The sequence below is a fragment of the Schistocerca cancellata genome, chromosome 6 (assembly GCF_023864275.1).
Source record: "Schistocerca cancellata isolate TAMUIC-IGC-003103 chromosome 6, iqSchCanc2.1, whole genome shotgun sequence".
Lineage (NCBI taxonomy): Eukaryota > Metazoa > Arthropoda > Insecta > Orthoptera > Acrididae > Schistocerca > Schistocerca cancellata.
In genome coordinates, this window is record NC_064631.1 from 373336577 (window position 1) to 373356598 (window position 20022).

Below are 20022 nucleotides of genomic sequence, written 5' to 3' on the forward strand. Positions count from 1 at the left end.
GTTGTTCATCATTCACATTGGTGCGGCCATCTTTAAATGCTCTCACTCACTTTCTTATCATTCCATCACTCATAATGTTTTCTCCGTAAACTGCACAGATCTCGCGATGAATATCGATCGCTTTTAGGCCTTTAGCACTAAGAAATCTTATAACACCCCGTACTTCACAGTCGGCGGGACTCACGATTATCGGAGGCATCTTAAACATTCAGTACACAACGTAAACAAGGAAGAATCAAACTGTAATGGCGTCAGAGTGTAGATTAAGGTACAGGCTTTCATGTAAAAATAAAATTATTGAGATATCTCAGCACGTCTTTTTTAAATTTCAAAACGGTACTTACTTAAAAAACACGTCTCGTACCAAAGGAGAGAACCGATCCGGCGACCTCACCCTTAATGAAAAAACTACACGCCTACTCAGTCGACTTCTTGAATACAAACGACCCTTCAAAGGTTGTAAGCACGCATAAAATTTTCAAACTCAATTTTCTCAAAAGCGGCTGAGAGATGCGTCCCCCTGTTTAAATATGCTAGAGTCCTGTCAATATGAATCAAATAGGCAAAGGGAAGTTCATAAGGTACCCTTGTCAGCATACACTGATGAGGCAAAACATTATGACCACCTGCTTAATAGACTGTTTGTCCGTCACTGAAAGGAAATATTTCACTGATTCTGCGTATCAAGAATCCGACAGTCTGTGGTAGGTTTGTGGAGGTATGTGGCGTTAGGTGTCTATGCACACGTCATGTAATTCACGTAAATAACTGGCCGCTGATCTGCGTACGCGGTGATGGCGTCTGATAGCGACGCAGATGGGTTCCATAAGATTTACATTAGACGAAATTGGTCGCCGAGAGATTAGCTGACTTCACTATAATGCTCCTCAAACCACTGTAGCAAGGTTCAGGGTCCGAGACATGGAAAGTTGTACTGATGAAGTATGACATCGCCGTCTGGAAAGACATCAAGCATGAAGGGATGCAGGTGGTTTGGCGCTGTCAGCGTGTCTCGATTACTACAACAGGAGAATGTCTCCCATAGCATAATACTGCTCCCACCGTGGAGCGCTGCGCGTTTGGGTCGCCGTTCACTTCTATGACGGCGTCTGTGGAGACGACCATCGACCTTGTGTAGCAAAAAATGGGTTCACCAGAAGAACCGACACGTTTCCATTGATCGACGGTCGAATCTAGATGGTCCCGTGCCCACTGAAATTGTAATTGACGATGTCGTTGGGTCAACATGTGAACACGTAGGAGTGGCCTCCTGCGGAGATCCATGTTCAACAATGTACTACTCACGGTGCGCCCAGAAATACTTGTGCTTGCACCAACATTGTGCTCTTTCGGCAGGGACGCCACAGATCATCAGCTTTACAGAGAAGGCAAGCCTCCAAACTCCACATTCTACTAAGAGTCGTGGACGTCCAACCATTTAGCACCTAGGGGTTGTTTCACTGTCCGTCTGCCTCCTTCCGTAGATGCTCACGACTGTAGCACGTGAACATTAGACCAACTTCGCCGTTTTTGAGATACTGGTTCATAGGCTCTGCGTAATGTCAATCTGCTCTTTGTCAAAGTCGCTTATCTCAATGGATTCCTCCATTTGCAGCCCAAATGTTTGCTAGGTGATTCCTCGACAGTGTCAGCTCCGCTTACATACTTTTGTTACAGCGTCCGTGTCCGCAGCGGTACCAGGCAGGCATCCAACGTCACGACGGCAGTGGTCATACTGATTTGACTTATCAGTGTAAAAAAAGCTCCATGACACATATCGGTGCAACTTCGCGATCTTAGACAGCGGGCTCATGACGTCACGAACCGCACATTCCGTGGTTCGGCTTGCTGAGCTTGTAACTATAGCTGAGTTGTTATAGCCACTGACGATGTTCCAGACGAAACATGAGGCACAGAATTAAGCCATGGACCACACCATGGCCTAATACTTATAGAACGCAAATGCCGACCGTGACAGCCAGAATTTTATTATTAGAATTACACTGTTTGGTTAGTAATTGTTACTTTTTGGCTCACCAGACGAGCATTTTTTGAATAGCAGTAGGAAGCTCACATACAAAATTAATGGCAATTTACCATTGCTTAGATGCATCACCCTACTATTTGAAGAATTTACGAGAAACAATTGTGACGCTAGTTGTCTCTTTGTGCAATACATACCACATGCCGTTTTACCCAATTCAGTTTCAGTCTATTCGACTGTTTATGTATTGTATAGGATCACAAGTCATGCCTAGTATGAGGTTTTAAGCTCCTAACTCCGACGAGAATCATGGTGAAAATTGTCTGAGTACGAATAACTGCAGTTTTCAGCTTAAAATAGAACCAAAGCCGATACTATGCATAGCAAAATGACATCGAAGTATGTCTATTACATTATACAACTGATAACATAAATGTATAGCACTATTACCTATCGAACAAAAAGGTCCAACGCAATAGTTGTAAAGACACTTTAAAGTACTCACATTGTTGCTGAAATATCTCACGATAGCTTACCAAAATGGTTGAAAATAAATTGTAGTTAGTCAAAGACTAATAATTGACAGTTTCTATCCAAGTCTCTGTGTGTAAATGAATGCGGGTTTGCGTAAGTCGATTGTATAACAAATCTAGTGCGAAAATTGTCTGATGAATGCAGTCAGCAGCGCAATTCTGAATACTTACGTGACGCCCTTACAGATGTACTATACCATAACACTGACCACTTTCACGTATATACAATTAATTTGATTTGTAGTCTTTGAATATGTGTCATCTCCGATAATTTCTACAACTTTAAGCTATCGTGCAGCTCATCTCAAATATTTGTTAGTGATTTTCGTATGGCAAATATTTGAGAAAGACGAACTAATTGGTGTATTTAGATAAAAGATAGTTTGAACCGCCTACTGTAAATAATATCAATAGTTTTACGTTTAACCCGTCTTCGCAGGTAGCTATGAACGGGTCGTCGACAAATTAAGATAGTGCACACAATTTCAAGGAAACAAAAGCTTTGCGAAATGGAAAATATCAGCTCTTCCAACAAACGAAAACTCAATACCTGCCACTGAACTTCAAAACGCATTTTACATTTTTCATTGAAAAATACAATCAGTAGGTGTTGAATTGAGAGGACTCTATACAGGACATTCGATTGGAAAACATAGCGTACCACTATTACAAATCTACGCGCGTGACAGTTCTGTTTCCTTTGCTTCAAAACGATACATGCTGGAGCCTCTACGGTTCTGTCTCAAGTCCTGTGACAAGCTAGATCTCCCAGAATTGGTGGAAAGAACTAGCAGTACGAGGAAGCACTTTAAAAACTCCGTTATGAAGTTACTGATGGTCCGTTAGCAACATATGTCTCATTGGTGCAACATATCTCTCATTGGTAAGTAGATGCAAAGGCTCGAGCTAGTTATAGTAGCGGTCAGTGAAGTGAAATGGAAAGAAGACAAGGATTTCTGGTCAGATGAGTATAGAGTGGTATCAACAGCAGCAGAAAATGGTATAACAGGAGTAGGACTCGATATTAATAGGAAAGACGGGCAGAGAGAGCTTGGGACAAGGAATGAGAGAGGAGAAAGAGTAACTGAGTTCTGTAATAAATTTCAGCTAGTAATAGCGAATAATCTGTTCAAGAATCACAAGAGGAGAAGGTGTACTAGGAAAAGGCAAGGTGATACAGAAAGATTTCAATTGGATTACGTCATGATCAGACACAGATTCCGAAATCAGATAATGGATTGTAAGGCTTACCCAGGAGCAGACATAGACTCAGACCACAATGTAGTAATGGTGAAGAGTAAATTGAAGTTTAAGAGATGAGCCTGGAAGAATCAATACACAAAGAATTGGGATACGGAAGTACTAAGAAATGATGAAATACACTTTAAGTTCTCTCAGGCTACAGATACAGCAATAACAAATAGCTCAGTTGGCAGTTCAGTTGAAGCGGAATCGACATCTCTAAAAATCACAATCACAAAGTTGGAAAGAAATACATCAGTTGATCGATGAAAGAAGGAAATACAAGAATGTTCAGGGAAATTCAGGAATATAGATACAAAAGTTGCTGAGGAATGAAATAAATAGGAAGTGCAAGGACGCTAAGACGAAATGGCTGCATGAAAATTGCGAAGAAATCGAAAAAAGAAATAATTGTCGGAAGGACTGACTCAGCATATAGGAAAATCAAAACAACCTTCGGTGAAATTAAAAGCAAGGGTAGTAACATTAAGAGTGCAACGGGAATTCCGCTGTTAAATGCAGAGAAAAGAGCGGATACATGGAAAAAGTGCATTTCAAGGCGTCTATGAAAGGTAAGATTTGTCTGATGTGATAGAAGAATAAACAGGAGTCGGTCTAGAAGAGATGGGGGATCAGAATTTAACAGAGCTTTGAAGGACTTAAGATCAAATAAGGCAGAAGGGATAGATAGAAATTATGGTGGAATTTCTAACATCATGGTGTAAACTGGCGACAAACCGACTATTCAAGTTGGTGACTGAAATGTATGTGTCTTGGTACACACTATCTGACTTTCGAAAAAATATCGTCCAGACAATTCCGAAGACTACAAGAGCTGAAAGGCGTGGAACTTATCTCACAGTCAGCGTTACAGCTTATGCATCCAACTTGCTGTCAGGAAAAATATGTAGAAGAATGGAAAAGAAAACTGAGGATGTGTTAAATGACGATCAGTCTGCATTTAGGAAAGGTAAAGGAACCAGAGTGTCAATTCTGACGTTGTGGTTTATAATGGAAGCAAGACTAAAAAAATCAAGACACGCTCACAGGATTTGTCGACCAGGAACAAGCCTTCGACAATGTAAAATGGTGCAAGATGTTCGAAATTCAGAGAAAAGGGGGTAAGCTACAGCGAGAGATGGGTAATATACAATATGTACAAAATCCAAGAGGGAATAATGAGTGGACGACCAAGAACGAAGTGGTCGGATTAAAAAGGATGTAAGACAGGGATGTAGTCTCCCTCCCCCCCCCCCCCCCATATTGTTCAATCTGTACACTGAAGAAGAAACGATGGAAATAAAAAAAGGTTCAGGAGTGGAATTAGAATTCAAGTTGAAAGGATATTAATGATACGAATGTCTGATGACATTGCTACCTTGAATGAAAGGGAAGAAGAACTACATAATCTGCTGAATGGAACGAACAGTCTAATGAATACAACGTATGAATTGAGAGTAAATTTAAGAAAGACGAAAGTAATGAGAAGTATCAGAAATGAGAGCACCGAGAAACTTAACATCAGGATTGATGATCATGAAGTAGATGTACTTAAGAAATTCTGCTACCTCGGCAGCAAAATATCCGATGGTGGACGGAGCAAGGAGGACATCAAAAGCAGATTAGCACGGGCTAAAAGTGCCTGCCCAAGAGAAGTCTACTAGTATCAAACATAGACCTTAATTTTAGAAATAAATATCTGAGAAAGTACGTTTGGAGCACAGCATTGTATTGCAGTGAAACAGGGACTGTAGAAAAACCGGGACAGAAGAGAATCGAAGTATTTGAGATATGGTGTTTGAGACGAATGTTGAAAATTGGGTGGAGAGGAAAGAAATATGTAGAAAACGCTGACAAGGAGAAGGAACAGGATGACACGACATCTGCTAAGACAGCGGGGAATGACTTCCATGGTACCAGAGGGTGCTGTAGAAGGTAAAAACTGTAGTGGAAGACAGAGGTTGAAATACATCCAGCAAATAATTGAGGATGTATATTGCAAGTGCTACTCTGAGATGAAGAGATTGGCACAGGAGAAGAGTTCTTGACGTGCCGCACTCAGAAAACTGATGACTCAAATAATAATAAAAAAACCACATAAAGGTAGACCTATTATGTTGATTCAGCTTTATATAAAACAACTAGTTGGTTTTTGAAAATTTAGAGTTAGTGTACTTCGCTTGGACACCCTAAATATGAATTGTCTTTTATCTGCAGCCGAAATATTTGTTCTCGACTGCTTCTTTGCTTCAGTTAACAAATATTTATTTTAATACTTGTCTGCGAGGGCTTTCCGTCTCGTCTTCATTGAAGTTATGGTAGGGAGATGCATGTTATGGAGAAGTTGTACCTTGAGAATAGTATACTTAGGAACATGTGATGTTTCTTGTCCCGTACTTCAATCTAATGAGCGGTTGTAGAATCACACGAAGGAAGGAACGTGTCACAAGAGACTCCGCTATTTTCACAGTTTTTGTTGTTTGTGACTTGAGGTCGTGTTTTGTGCAGCATTTGCAACTACTTCAATTTCTACATATTTAAATGCCGTATAATACATAAATTATTTGGAAAATATTGCTAATTCTTCAGTTTCAAGTTTTTATGATAAGTAAATTTCGATATATTTTTAAGACTAGTTTCATAAAGTGCGGACGGTTAAGCTATATTTCGTCAGTCGCGGACCATCCTGCACCTCGGAACAAAGAAGTCTTCTACTGTGGAACACGGGATATTTCCAAATGAACTCAATTTCTTTAATGTATTAACAATTTTACCTGACTTCAGAACGAAAATTTTAGTTCGTTTCCAGTAGCTTTTATTTCAAAACGTATTTAACTTGTAACCGGTTTTAATACTACTTCTACTTAATTTGATTTCGTTTACTGATTCCTAATGTGTAGTAGAGTAATAACGTAACAGACAAGGTTTTTATCGATTACAATGCTTTTGAATATTTCAGTAAAATATTCGTTCCTAGGTACATGGTCCTGTTGTACCTTGAAACATATTTTCACATTTGGAAAAATCTTATTTTCTGAAGCAGTTTTTGTAATTTAAGAGAAAGACTGTAGCACACAAAAAATGAATGCCATTATTTATAAACAAAATAAGAAAACAATTTAAACTTCTATTAAAGTTCTGGATTGTCTGAAAAGTGTTCCAAGGTACAATACTTTCGGCTAGTTTTTTTTGTCCCGTACAGGCGAAAGGAAATATCCGTAGCTTTTACATGCACGGAAGTAGAGTCAACTACAATCCATGTTCTCCATCCAGGAATATTGATAGCATTTTGAAAAATGCTGGTCATCTGTACGTCTGCTTTCGTCTATCATAAATGCTAACCTGTGGCAATGTGTATGTCGGGAGTAGTATTCACATAGCTTAGAACTCCCTTCAGAGCCTCCTGAAATTTCACAATCTTTCGAGATATCGAAACTTCGTAAGACTTTTGTGAGTGAGCTGTGGCACGGTTTTTCAATGATCACAGGCTCTTTTCCTAGCGTTTTTAATGAACTTGGACTTTCTAGTTTATAGAAAGGATGGTTCTATATTTCTACATTTTCTATTTTATAAAAATGTGTGTGACGGAGATACGATAGGAAAATGAGCCTGCGACCATTGAAGCACAATATCACAGGATACTAGCGAAAAGTTGTAGATGGAAATCGACCATGCTTTTTTAATTGAAATAAGTACACCCGGTGATGAAGGTTTAGTTATCTGAAATGCATAACGGGAAGGACAGTAAATGTAACTAATTACAGTTATTTGCATCTTCAATCGAAAGTAGTATGTCGGGCACTATTTAGTCTAAATGATGACATGCTTATCATCTAAAAATTAATTCATGTCGCGTTAAACTATGCACCTGTGCTTCGTCACAGTTGAGCCTGGTCACTATTTCCAATTACAGGTGTTAATCATATTTCTGTGGAAAACGCTGGGCGCGTTTAGAGGCTTATAGTGCAACTGGGGGCGTTTGCATTGGAGCAGTTCGGAAGATTTGGGGCAATCGGAGAAATTTTCTTCCCCCAAGTGCAATTAGTGCATCACTAAAATTCCAGTTTAAGTGCCTCTAAGTAACTTCAGTTGACATGAGGTACCTACTTGAGACGCGTGGAAGTTTGGTTTGTTACCATATGACATAGCCGACAAGATTGGGATTCACTTGATTGATGTCTATGCACAAGCGAAGGACGGCTTGCAGAGTCAGTTTTGCTTATATGTTGAAGAGCTCGCAATCGAATACCCAATCGCCAACTTTATTCACGAGCGTATACAACATAGAGTGCACAACAAAAGCAATTCTAGTGCCTCCGTGACTACACAGTGGCCCGGAAATTGCAGTCTCGACATTACGCTTTGGCTGCTCATCTTACTACATCTACATCTACATCGATACTCTGCAGATGACATTTAAGTGCCCGGCAGAGGGTTCATCGAACCACCTTCACACTTCTCTATTATTCCAACCTCGTATAGCGCGCGGAAAGAACGAACACCTATATCTTTTCATACGATCTCTGATTTCCCTTATTTTATCGTGGTGATCGTTTCTCCCTATGTAGGAAGGTGTCAACAAAATATTTTCACATTCGGAGGAGATGATTGTTGATTGGAATTTCGCGAGACGATTCCGTTGCCTTTCTTTTAATGATGTGCAGCCCAAAATCCTGTATCATTACAGTAACACTCCCTCCCATATTTCGCGATAATACAAAACGTGCTCACCTTCTTTGAACTTTTCCGGTGTACCCCGTCAGTGCTATCTGTTAAGGATCCCACACCGCGCAACAGTATTCTAAAAGACGACGGACAAGCGTAGTGTAGGCAGTCTCCTTAGTAGATCTGTTACATTTTCTAAGTGTCCTGCCAATAAAACGCAATCTTTGGTTAGCCTTCCCCACAACATTTTATATGTCTTCCTTCCAATTTAAGTGGTTCGTAATTGTAATACCTAGGTATTTAGTTGAATTTCTGGCTTTTGGATTAGACAGATTTATCGTGTAACCGAAGTTTAAAGAGTTCCTTTTAGCACTCATGTGGATGACCTCACACTTCTCATTATTTATGGTCAGCTGCCACTTTTCGCACCATTCAGATACGTTTTCTAAATCGTTTTGCACGGTGGTGCCTGATCTAAAAAATGAACATTCTTTTGCCAGGCTGAACATTGCATCATCTGAAGAAACGAAAGACTGAGGTTCTCCGCAAAGCATTTCATTTAGAATTCAACGGCAGGCTTGCAACAGAAAACCAAAAAGATGAAGCCCACTTTTATTGTGTATAGACGTGGTTACCATCTGATTACTAGTTGCACAGGTAGCCAGCGACGCGATTATGTAGGCTTTCTTTCACTTGAGCAATGTCATTTGGTGTTTGCAATAGTTTCGGACACCCAACTATTGGTCTCGTTGTTGTTTAGGTTGTACTGTCGCTAAAAACAACACAAAAGTTCAATACTGATCATCACATTGGGTGTAAGACCATTAAAATTTACTAGGATAGTTCTGCAGATGACACTACCGTAGTTGTGTGTCTATGATTACTAACTTGTTTCCTTTTCTTGGTCGATTATCTTATTTAATCACCAGTGTCTCACAACTAATTGCATGTTAAAACACAGAGTAGTAGAATAGTTCATGTCAGATTAAAACTTGATTGACAATTTGGCGGTAGGAACTGCTAGCGAGTGCACCCTGGGCTTACTCGCCACACGTCTTGTCTAGAACTACGTATAAAAGTGAAAGCGATTGCATCAGGCCTTAAAGTGAACGTATATACTCGTACATTAGAAGCCAATGAATCATGTTTTTTGTCTTATTTTATGCAAAATGGCCAGGCTACATATTCAGACTGTTTGTTTAGGAAAGTAATATTCCAGGTATTGGGAAAACGTTGTGTGCTTTTAGATTTTCGCTGTCCGAATTCTGGAGATAAATGAATCACTAATCTCAATAGCATATTTTTGGATGTAGCCAACATTCCGTAACATAAATGGAAGTTTCAGACTTAAAACTGCAAATGATGTTTAATTAACGCAGTGAGATACAAGGAAACTATGTTGAACGTCAACGAAACTGTCAGTATTTTGAGAAAAATATTACCAGATGGGAACACTTTCAATGAAAAATAGCGTTCAATGATTAATGTAGATACATTAGTCCTCACTCATTCGATATCACTATTATGGTGAGTTGAACGTTTATTATTTTGGATATAGAGCTATACTGTGTTTCGGCTAATACTTTTTGTATGAGATACTTTAGGAAGTATGAGGGGAGTGACGTACTTCATTCAAAGTGTTTCAAAAGCTTCGTAAGATGAACGACACGTGTAAATAGTGCACCAGTATAATTTCTCCCATTCGTATTATATTTGAGGGAAGAACGACTTCCAGTAAGCCTTCATGCACCCTCTAACAATTCTCATTTTACAGTTCTAGTCAGTAAGCAAGTTTCTTATGAAATTCAACAAATGGTTTTTCTAACTCTGAATTTCTATGGAGCTGCTGATATACCTAGCGAATACGTATAAACTCTTCTGCATAAGTTACTGTACACAATGTCATACATCAAGGTATTATTCATATCCAATTGAGTGGTGAACACATGAAAAGATTGCTTGAACGCCTCTCCGTGAGCTGTAATTACTTTAATTTCATCTGCACGATCTCTAAGGAAACTGTACCTGAAAGCAGTTGATATCCGGAAACCCTCTTCTATGAATTCACTGAATTCATGCACAGTGTTACAGCTTCCTACTTCTCATTTCCAGCAGTATCTGCGGCTCTCTCTCGCTCAAAGTTAAAGAATCTTGTGATTCTCACGAATATCTGTGACTCTCTCTTTCGTCAATTGAATGAGCTTGTGACTATCTGCGCCGCACTGTTCCATATTTGTCAATTTCACTTTGTGATAAGACTTGGTAAGTATCCTGTAAACTTGAGTATTATACCGGTGTGGGTCGAATAGACGTTTCCTAAGCGTAACACACACAACAGATTCCCAGTACCATCCCAACGAAATGCAGCATTCCACTATACCTACACACTGTTATGAGATATATGAATAATAATTTGGACGCGCCAGGAAAAAAAAAATACGTGTACTCACTAGATGAAGACAGAAAATCAAGCTACACAATTTTAAGTGCTGCACACAAAAGTTGCGCTGCTATACAGATTTCATATTGAATAAACTTAAGATAAAAATGAATGCAATAAATTGCAGATTTCAACTATTCGAACTAGTAGAAAGCAGTGACAGTTTTCAATGTTTATGTATCCTGTACAATCAGTGTTGCGTATGGGATGGGAGAGTACTCCAGCATGCATATTTATTTTAGTTATAATTTTAATTTATTTGTTCATTCAGTATACGTTTGAAGTGCTTCGTATAATAAAACTTATTTTTTGCAGTTGTATAGTTCATATGCAGTGCTTATAATTTATTCATGCGTAACGCGGTATATATTATTATCACTGTCCGGTTTACTGTACGTTACGTGCATAAAAGCAACTCTGAAGTCCTTTAATACATATCACTTACATTCTGTTTCGTTTGACCTTGGTAAGTAAGTTACCCACACTCTTCCATAAATAATGTTGTTGCATTATAATACAGAACGCTGAATTAAAAGTTTTTATCAAGATGCTCGGATAGCAGATGTTTGCTCAACAGCTTATGATCTCCTACAACAGCAAACAAAAAATACAGTGAACACTTGAAGTGGATGATTATTATTATGCATCATGTGACAACAACGGTTACAGTGCGTATAATTTTTTGCCATCTTTATTGTGTAGTGACTATCTTTCTCGCTTAATGGAGACGCTTTTTTCAGTTAAATACTCACCCTATGGACTTGTTGATGACTTTTACGCAAGTCAAATATTTTCTAAGTTTTGACGTTTTTGAAGCATGTTGTGAGTACACTATTTTGGCGAAAATTAACACTTTAAGAACCGTTGGTGTAATACTATAAGGTTTATAACTGGAACAACAACCAGCCACAGACATGGTTTAAAAAGGATTATTTGAATCACATCGTGACTGGTTTCGGATTTCTTACAAATCCATTTTCAGGTGGTTGTTACACGTTTCGTTTTTTTCTTACTGGGGCCTCATTTTGTACTGGTTTGGGTTTGCTGCCGTAGATTGTAAAAAAAGTTTTTCGTCCAGTATTTGTTAAAATTTATTAGAGATTTAGTTTTTTGACCTCTATGAAAACATTTGTGAAAAGGTTTCAAAGTTGTTAAAAGGTGAAATGTGGTCGAAACTTGCGTGCTGTGTGAGTCTGTTTAACGAAATCACTCTTGTTTTTGTTACGAATTTGTTGATTTTAAAATTTGTAAGAAAACCCTTGGGGACTCGTATAGTGCACGTCCATAGATGTATCGATTTTAAAATTCACGACAAAACGTAAGTTTTAGTCATATGTCGGGTTTTAATAATTAAAAAATATTTTCATAAATATTTCGAAAGAGGTAAAAGGAACTAAATCTATAGCAAATTTTACCAAGTAGAGAGAAAAAGTTTCTTTGTATCCTTGTGCGGCAAACTAGAAGCAAATACAAAACGAGGTCTCAACAAGAAAACAATGAAGTGAAGATGTATTGTAAGAAGTTTGAAATCGGTCGTGGTTTGATTCAAATAAACCTTTTTAAACCATACTTGTGGCTGGTTGTTCTTTGAATTACAGACCTTAAAATGTGAACGACTTGTTACTTTATTATGCAACAGTGATATTCATGGCTTTATGTAAATGCAACTAACACATTATTTTCTCAAGTTCCGCAATTCTCCGCTAGATAATGACGACACAACCGAAATGGCTGTTCTTCTTTAATAAATAGTTTTTACAGTTAAATGCAACCATAAGATCTTTTATAAAGCTTACATAATTGTGGCCCCAGTCAAGAAAAGTTAATTGCGAAATGTTAATACGTAGAAAGACCTCATTCTAGCTACGTTTTCTTCATCTGCACTGGAGTTCATCACAAGTGTTGAAGACCATCACTTTATTGTGTTACCGGTACCTGCATTCCGTAGCAAATGACATCAGCTTGGCCATATCAGTTCGCAGAAGCCGAGGAAATAAATTATCGTGTAAATAGCAAAACAAGTGAGTAGAATATGATCATCTCAGCATGGCCCATGGAATGTAGACAGAGTCGAAAAGTCTTTGCGAAAAGTTTCAGCGCCAAAATTAAGAAACGTTATTGTACGCTCGTTTTCAAGAGAGTTCGATGCTGTTCAAAAAAGTACATCCTTACATAAAAATGATACATACGTGCTTCAGTATCTCGGTTGATGTACAAAGTAAGAATTAAAAGTATTAAATGTGTAACAAGATTATGCGCCTCTTTGCCTATAATCATTACCAGAAGTCCGATAGTGATATCGAAAACCGTTAACGAAATAAAACGGGTGCGAGCTTCAGGTGATTCTGTGCTTGTATTTCCTGTACTATCCACCATAGTCATGTCGAGTATTTCTGTGACTCTCTCACACTTGCTGGGAGAGCTTGCCTCCGTTACTCTTCTGTGTAAGCTCGCTACTTCTGACGTAAACACGGCACGGTCTGGGTGACATTAAGCACTGAAGAACGGTTCAGTAACAAACAGCCTTCTAGGACGTAGCGCGCAAAAGGGTAGCGAATAATTCCGTCGGAATGGGAGAGCAGCAGGGAGGCGCCGCAGCAGGGGAGCTCGGTGACGTACCGCGTGCGCCTTGTGGTCGTCTATGGGGGCGGGCGCGGAGGCGGCGCCGTGTCCGCCGCCGCTAGCGGCCCCCTGCGGTCCAGCGGCCGCCGCCGCCGCCGCTGCGCCGGGCCCGCCGCCGCTGACCGTCGCCGTCGCCGCCGCGGTCGCCGTCGCCATGCTGCTTGGGGGGCGGCCAGCGACGCCAGCCGCAGTCCATAGCGGGCGGGTCGGCGCGCGCTGCGCTACTGGAAGGCGAGGCGTGGGCCACGCGCCGGCAGGACCGCTGCCGCCACTGCGCCTGCCCGGCCGCGGGCCACTCGGGCGCCACGCCGGCTGGCCCGTGCACCCACCCCACACCTCACCGGTTTTCCTCACCTTCTGCTTGATTGTAGTACGTACTCAGGTGTGCAGTTGTAAAACTATCGTAGGCTAACCGCCATATGTAAGCGTAGTCTAGGGCAGTTTTCCTAATAACCTTGGTCAGTTAAGATAGTAACCGTGTTACCTGTGCGTTAGATGTGTTGCATATTTTTCATGCGTTACTTCACGTCGGTCTCTTCGTCTGCGGATACAATAAGTGTCTTTCTACGGAAGCTGTATAATAAGTACGACGGTGAGTCAAATGAAAACCTTAAATTTGTAATAACAAATCGAAATTTGGCGCCGTTATCCCGTAAGCGTGGTACGCGTGCCACAATCAGCGTGCAGAATGGCCTGTAGGTGGCAGCATAGTGCAGAAGCACACATACCGTCGCAGTATCAGTATGAAGATGAAATTCATCGACGAATGAAGGTTCAGTAAGGTGATGCATGTTTGTCACAGTAGCAAGTCTACGAATGTAGGAGGAAGTTCGCAAATGGTGTGCCTTCAGTGGAAGATGCTCCTCCTCCAGGTCAGGCACAACGAGTTGCAACTCCACAGAACATTGCAGCAGTTGAAGCCATAGTGAAGGAAAACCGCCGAGTGACACTGAATGACACGGCAGCATTTTTACAGATTAATCATGGGTCAGCACACCATACTGTGCATGATGTGCTCCAGTTTCACAAAGTGTCTTCAAGATGGGTGCCATGTAAGCTGACTCCTAAAATGAGAGAACGACGTGTTGATGCCTGTGAAGAACCTCTTCGGCGCTTTGAACGGGAAGGTGATGTCTTCCTTGCAAGAATCGTTACTGGAGGCGAAACCTGGGTTCACTTCCACCAACTGGAAACGAAGAGAGCGAGCAAGGAATGGCGCCATTGCTCATCACCAAAACCAAAGAAGTTTCGAACAGAACCATCAGCAGGAAGGGTTATGCTGACTCCTTTGGGATGAAAAAGGCGGCAGTTTGGAGCATTACATCCCTAGAGGGACCGCTGTCATCAGTGCATCATACACTGATCTCCTAAAAACTCATCCCCGGCCTGAAATCGAATCAAAGCGACGTGGATTGCTGTCAGCAGGTGTCCTTTTGCAACATGACAATGCAAGGCCCCACACTGCCCGTACAATAGTTGCAACAATCGCAGACCTCTGTTTTGAGTGTCTTCCTCATCCACCGTACTCACCAGACCTTCCCCCAAGTGATTTCCATATGTTTGGACCACTCAGAGACGCAGTGGGAGGATAGAAGTTCCGTTCTGATAAAGACATACGTCACGCGGTGCATGAGTGGTTGGGCGGACTACCAAAAGAATTTTTTCTAAAGTAATTTATGCACTTTGTAAGCGCCGGAGGACTTGAATTGAGCGTGGGGGAGATTATGTTGGAAACTGGTTTAGCTTTGTACCACTTCTGCACAATAAATAATATTTAAAAAAATATTTAAAGTTTTCATTTGACTCACCCTTCTAATACAAAATATTTTTTTTTAATGAAAGGAGGCTGGTTTTATTCAGGATTCCAATACACCGTATTACTCCCCACTCTTTTTCTACAAAGACCTATTTTTCAGTATAACCTCTGTTCAATGTGACATTCTTTCGCCACATTACTGTGAGAGGGCCTGTATGTCCGCATGATACCACTCTACTGGTCGACGCTGGAGCCAACTTTTTGTTGCATCAATAACCTCCCAACTATCCACAAAAAATGTCACGATCAGCTTCGTAATGTGCAAACAACTGCGTATAGATCATCCTTAGCTGCTCTCTGTGATCTTCCGTTGGGGAGTGAGGAGCCCAGAAGGCAGACACCTTAGGTCTATTGGTAGTAGTTTATCTTGGTTCAAATGGCTCTGAGCACTATGGGACTTAACTTCTCAGGTCATCAGTCCCCTAGAACTTAGAACTACTTAAACCTAACTAACCTAATGACATCACACACATCCATGCTCGAGGCAGGATTCGAACCTGCGACCGTAGTGGTTTCGCGGTTCCAGACTGTAGCGCCTATAACCGCTCGGCCACCCTGGCCGGCCAGTTTATCTTGTAGTGAAGTTGAAATAGATAGTTACAACCGCTCACTTGGCGAAAGATCTGTTTCTAAGGACTGGAAAGTATATTCAAGAAGGGAAATAGGAGTAACCCATTGAATTACAGACCCATATCACTGACCTCAATTTGCAGCAGGATTCTGGAGCATATACTGTACTCGAACATTATGAATCATCTTGAAGAAAATGACTTATTGATACATAACCAACACTCATTCAGAAAATATCGCTCTTGTGCAACACTGCTAGTTCTTTATTCCCATGAAGTAATGAATACCGTCAACAAGGGATCTCAGATCGATTCCATATTTCTAGATTTCCAGAAGGCTTTTGATACCGTTCCTCACAAGCGACTATTAATCAAATTGCGTGCATATGGAGTATCGTCTCAGTTGTGTGACTGGATACATGATTTCCTCTCAGAGAAGTCACAGTTCGTATTGATAGCCGGTAAATCATCGAGCAGTACAGAAGTTATATCTGTCATTCCGCAAGGTAGTGCCATTGACCCTCTGTTGTTCCTGATTTACGTAAATGATCTAGGTGATAATCTGAACAGCCTCCTTAGATTGTTTGCACATGACGCTGTAATTTACCGTCTGGTAAAATAATCAGACGATCAATTCCAATTACAAAATGGTCTAGAGAGAATTTCTGTATGGTGCGGAAAGTGGCATTTAGCACTAAACAAAGAAAAGTGCGAGGTCATCAACATGGGTACTAAAAGAAATCCGATAAATCTTGGGTGTACGATAAATGGCACAGATAAAAGGGCTGTTAATTCGACTAAATACCTAGGAATTACAATTACGAGCAGCTTAAATTGGAAAGACTACATAGATAATATTGTGGGGAAGGCGAACAAAGACTGCCCTTTGTTGGCAGAACACTTAGAAGATGCGACAAACCCACTAAAGAGACAGCCTACATTACACCTGTCCGTCCTCTGCTGGAATATTGCTGAGCGGTATGGGATCCTTACCAGGTAGGATTGACGGAGGACATCGAAAAAGTGCAAAGAAGGGCAGCTCGTTTTCGTGTTATCGCGCAATAGGTGTGAGAGTGTCACTGATATGATACCCGAGTTGGGATGGCAGTCACTGAAACAAAGGCCGTTTTCTTTGCGGCGAGATCTATCTAAGAAATTTCAATCACCAACATTCTCTTCCGAATGCGTAAATATTTTGTTGACAGCCACCTACGTAGGGAGAAATGATCATCATAATAGAATAAGAGAAATCAGAGCTCGAACGGAAAGATTTATTGTGTTTCTTTATTCCACGTGCCATTCGAGGGTGGAATGGTAGAGAAGTAGTATGAAAATGGTTCGATGAACCCTCTGCCAGGCACTCAAGTGTGAATTGCAGAGTAACCATGGAGATGTACATGTAGAGTACCTCAACTGGTGGACGAGTGTGTCAGCAGTACCAGCGTCCAGTTGTACAGCGAGATATTTGCTGGTGATCCATCTGTCACCTCGAATGAGACTGTCCACATATTACAGCACTGCGGGAGTCACAGCTGTGTGCGCCTAGCCGGCACGTTGGACATCGGACAGGTCTGCACGATCTTGTTGCGATGATGAACAAGTCACTGCGCTTTTGTTCGCAGCCAGGTCTCCGTAGATATCCTGCAAGCGCCTATGAATACTTGCGATACTCTGGTTTCCGGGCAGAAGAAACTGAATGACAGTTCTCTTCTTGCAAAGTACTTCCGTTACAGACACCATTTTGAACGCTACATACAACGCGGCTAACTATCGGAACTCCAGGGGCTGAAGCGGGGAATATTCCACAACGTCCCACAACAAGCTCCGCATTTGTTGCTTTACATATTGAACGACCCTCGAAGTTTCCCCTAGGAACTGGAAGCGGTTAGCCTTGTAGGAACCAAGTAACCTGCAGAACATTTTTGTTCTAAATAGGTATCTTCCTGTCTGTTACTTAAAAATGAACAGTATTCACAGCAAAATTGAAACGTCAATCTTTAATTCAGATTTTATTCGAAAACTGTTAATTCGTAACGTGAAATATAGGGATGGCATAGGGAAAAAAAACCGCCGGTTTGTCATTTAGCGCTAGAAAACCCAGTTTTCTAAAAAAAAGGGTAAGATAAAAAAAGGTAAGATAAAAAAAGGTAAGATAAAAAAGGTAAGATAAAAATATCGCTTCAAAGCTTCATCGAGACTATATGATAGGTGTTTCGGTTATTCTAAGCAAATTCCGGATTTATCAATACTAACAGGAAACTCTTGACTTTGTTCATCATGGTAACGTTCTGTTGAATACAAAATAATAACAATAATTATACAGATATTTTTATGTTTGTGAGTGTAAACTGTACTTGCATCAAAAGTAACTGCTTTGGGTACATAAAAAACGCAGAACTAACGTGATAAATTACTTTTTATTGGTTATAAAAAGCAATTTTTATTTTGTAAGGATATAAAATACACTGTGGACTAATACTGAACGATGTGCGGTTCTAATTACGTGCAAAACAAAGAAACAAAATAACAAAAATCAAAGAGAAGTCGTCGGCTCCCAGTTTCTCTTTCAAACATTCATTTATGTTTCGTTCCCTACCAATACTACTAGTACTACCGATAATCATACCATTTACTATGTCATTTATGTACTGTTCCGAAACTACCGAACCACAGGTTCGGTAGAGCGCAGCTCTACATAAATGCTGATCTGTTTCGCTTGCGAAGCTTGTTCGACCTGTTGAATACCGTCTGACAGCGCCAGGCGGCGAGTAGTGAAGTTACTGCAACTGGTTGCGGCTGCAGACTAGACGTCTGCTCGCATCGCGTTGGATTCACATAATATTTGACGTGGAAACGTCTATTCCTCAATTGTCTAATGAGAAAGACTGTGAGTTTGATCGTAGTACGTTCCACTAACATCATTTTTGACGTGTACAATTCTACTCCCTCGTCGGTCGAGCTTTCTTATATGACAAAGTACCGTAACTTTCGAATGGTTAACAACTACGAGACGAATAATGCGTAAACAATGGTTGAGTCCACTATGGGTAGATCACGTCTCTATGTGTATCTCACGCAATATTTCTTTTAGCCGTGACGTCATCGTGCCAGCGTAGGCGCACGCGCGTCGTTGTTACGAATATGCTTTATGCAAAATTACAAGTTGGTGTAGCGTGGAAATTTATTTAGTGAGGAAACAGACTCGGGTGTCATTATGAAGATCTAGCGGAGCATCACTAAGATCCAAAGTGAGGCAATAAAAATATACACTACAATATAAGTGAAAGTCGGTATTAAATTGAAAATCACAAAATAACGGAAGCTGTTGTCTCATATGACTCGGAAATGTATTCGGAATTATAGGAACCACAAGCCAGAGTAAGCTTGCTTCGAAAGGAATAAAAAAAGGGCCCTAAAAGTCTAATGTTGAGTGAATTCGAGGGCTACTAAAACGTCGAAAATGATGTGAAACGACAGGCGCAAAGCGGTTACGTAGCTATCAGTATTATACCAGCCCACCGAAGCTCATTTCATGTACGCCAGTGATCTGTTTCTGGCTGTCTTTTCTTTTATGAAATATGCCATTGCTAATCATGCTGACCTCATCTACGATAATACTACGCACATTATCAAATACCTTATGATAGAAATGTACTTCATTAGCACATAGACCGTTGTTACATGCGTAAAGCTTGTGATTCGTCGATTCTGTAACGATTACACTACTCTATCTAATCTTTACGTTCAAAAAAATGGTTGAAATGGCTCTGAGCACTATGGGACTTAACATCTGAGATCATCAGTGCCCTAGAACCTAGAACAACTTCAAGCTAACTAACCTAAAGACATCACACATATCCATGCCCGAGGCAGGAATCGAACCTGCGACCGTAGCGGTCGCGCGGTTCCAGACTGAAGCGCCTAGAACCGCTCGGCCATACCGGCCGGCAATCTTGATGTTAAAGACACTGATAATTAAATTACATATTAATACGAAACACTTTTTATGATCTTATCGCTAAGTTTTTACGAAGAATCTACAGCATGGACCCAGACTGCCCGATCAGATTTTTGTTTCATATCTTTCAGCAAACGCCCTCTCGGTACAACGAGTCCTGTTTCTCTGGAAAGGAAAAATAACAATAATGATT